At 49.3% G+C, this 2,617-nt stretch overlaps 1 non-coding gene across 1 annotated transcript; it reads left to right on the top strand.

The window, feature by feature from the left end:
- Positions 1-1,716: 1,716 nt before the first annotated feature.
- On the top strand, positions 1,717-1,789 carry TRNAR-CCU (transfer RNA arginine (anticodon CCU)). The gene has a single exon. It is a non-coding gene; the product is annotated as a tRNA-Arg (tRNA).
- The last annotated feature ends 828 nt before the right edge of the window (positions 1,790-2,617 follow it).

The raw sequence follows: 2,617 nt of genomic DNA, 5'->3' as shown, positions 1-2,617 counted from the left end.
GGCTTTCTATTTAGTTGTATGTCACTGATGTCAGTTATGGTCTGTATACCTCGTACATGTACTGCTAGAAATAAACATTATCATTATTATTGTTGTTGTTGTTGTTGTTGTTGTTGTTGTTGTTGTTGTTGTTAACAGTGACCACAAGAAGCTGGCAACAAATGACAACTGACAAATGACAATTTCTTTTTAGAATATGGCATAGAACTGCGCAGTGCCACTGTCATAACTGTGACTTGTTTTCCAAGTCACAGTTATGACAGTGGAGACAAGCAGTGATCGTAGTGGAGACAAGCAGTGACCGTAGTGGAGACAAGCAGTGACCGCAGTGGAGACAAGCAGTGACCGCAGTGGAGACAAGCAGTGACCGAAGTGGAGACAAGCAGTGACCGAAGTGGAGACAAGCAGTGACCGTAGTGGAGACAAGCAGTGACCGTAGTGGAGACAAGCAGTGACCGTAGTGGAGACAAGCAGTGACCGTAGTGGAGACAAGCAGTGACCGCAGTGGAGACAAGCAGTGACCGTAGTGGAGACAAGCAGTGACCGCAGTGGAGACAAGCAGTGACCGTAGTGGAGACAAGCAGTGACCGCAGTGGAGACAAGCAGTGACCGCAGTGGAGACAAGCAGTGACCGCAGTGGAGACAAGCAGTGACCGCAGTGCAGACAAGCAGTGACCGCAGTGGAGAAAAGCAGTGACCGCAGTGGAGACAAGCAGTGACCGCAGTGGAGACAAGCAGTGACCGTAGTGGAGACAAGCAGTGACCGCAGTGGAGACAAGCAGTGACCGTTGTGGAGACAAGCAGTGACCGTAGTGGAGACAAGCAGTGACCGTAGTGGAGACAAGCAGTGACCGCAGTGGAGACAAGCAGTGACCGCAGTGGAGACAAGCAGTGACCGTAGTGGAGACAAGCAGTGACCGCAGTGGAGATAAGCAGTGACCGCAGTGGAGACAAGCAGTGACCGTAGTGGAGACAAGCAGTGACCGCAGTGGAGACAAGCAGTGACCGCAGTGGAGACAAGCAGTGACCGCAGTGCAGACAAGCAGTGACCGCAGTGGAGAAAAGCAGTGACCGCAGTGGAGACAAGCAGTGACCGCAGTGGAGACAAGCAGTGACCGTAGTGGAGACAAGCAGTGACCGCAGTGGAGACAAGCAGTGACCGCAGTGGAGACAAGCAGTGACCGTTGTGGAGACAAGCAGTGACCGTAGTGGAGACAAGCAGTGACCGTAGTGGAGACAAGCAGTGACCGCAGTGGAGACAAGCAGTGACCGCAGTGGAGACAAGCAGTGACCGTAGTGGAGACAAGCAGTGACCGCAGTGGAGATAAGCAGTGACCGCAGTGGAGACAAGCAGTGACCGCAGTGGAGACAAGCAGTGACCGCAGTGGAGATAAGCAGTGACCGCAGTGGAGATAAGGAGCCCAATGGAAATATATTTTTTTTTTCGGGTTATCCTGGGTAATTTACACATATATTACTGTGTCTGACAGTTTGTGTAACTCTGCTTATGTGTACCTGTCCCTAAATAAGTTATTATCAGCAGTGCGAGAAGCTCCGTCAAGGTGTCAAGTTACGTCACACCGGCTGGTTGTCCTGTCGTGTTCCAGCACACACACACACACACACACACACACATACACACACACACACACACACACACAAACACACACACATTTACCTTCTATATTAAGTAGATTACCACGGGTGCTGGCATCCGCCCCTGTGGCCCAATGGATAAGGCACTGGCCTCCTAAGCCAGGGACTGTGGGTTCGAGTCCCACCAGGGGTTCAATTTTACTAGTGGGTAAATGCTGTCAGTTCCTGAAGATCCACCAGGGGTTCACTTTTACTAGTGGGTAAATGCTGTCAGTTCCTGAAGATCCACCAGGGGTTCACTTTATACAGTAGCGAAACACTGCCAGTGTCTTGTCTCACCAGAGGTTCGATTTTACAAGTAATTAAGTGTGTGTAAGAGTGTGTGTGTGTATGTGTGTGTGTGTGTGTGTGTGTATGTGTGTGTATGTGTGTGTGTGTGTTTGTGTGTGTGTGTGTGTGTGTGTGTGTGTGTGTGTGTGTGTGTGTGTGTGTGTGTGTGTGTGTGTGTGTGTGTGTGTGTGTGTGTGTGTGTGTGTGATAACGTAGCAACCATCTGGATTGATCGCTGCCGTGGACAAGACACCATCCCCGACATGAGAACGGTCAGGTTAAACTTGCTTGACTGTTTGACTTGATACTATATTACACAGCGAGTCACAGTGATTGAGTGGTGTTGACACTGCCCTTCCCTCACCTCACCTTCAGTGTGCTTAGTTCCGCTCACAACTTACGATACCAGTCACAGTGTAAGCGATGCCTCTTTATCTGATGTTTTTTGAAATGTTGGTTGAGAAGTATAAAAAGAGGCAGTAGAAAGGCCTCCCACCCTCTTTCAGTGCCATACAACTCATCTTTTGGGCGTTTAGCCGAAGCTGGACGGTAACTCCCAAACCCCAGAACATCAAGCTTGTGCAAATTATTTAATCAAATCCTGCCACATGCAGTAAACTTTGAAAGAGATTTTGGGATGCTTAACAATTAGCAAACGGGAGAAATTATTTACAAACATTGTCTCTCAGTC

The sequence above is a fragment of the Cherax quadricarinatus genome, chromosome 46 (genome assembly GCF_038502225.1).
Source record: "Cherax quadricarinatus isolate ZL_2023a chromosome 46, ASM3850222v1, whole genome shotgun sequence".
Lineage (NCBI taxonomy): Eukaryota > Metazoa > Arthropoda > Malacostraca > Decapoda > Parastacidae > Cherax > Cherax quadricarinatus.
Note: the sequence above shows the minus strand (reverse complement) of the source record. Positions and strands in the feature narration are given on the sequence as shown.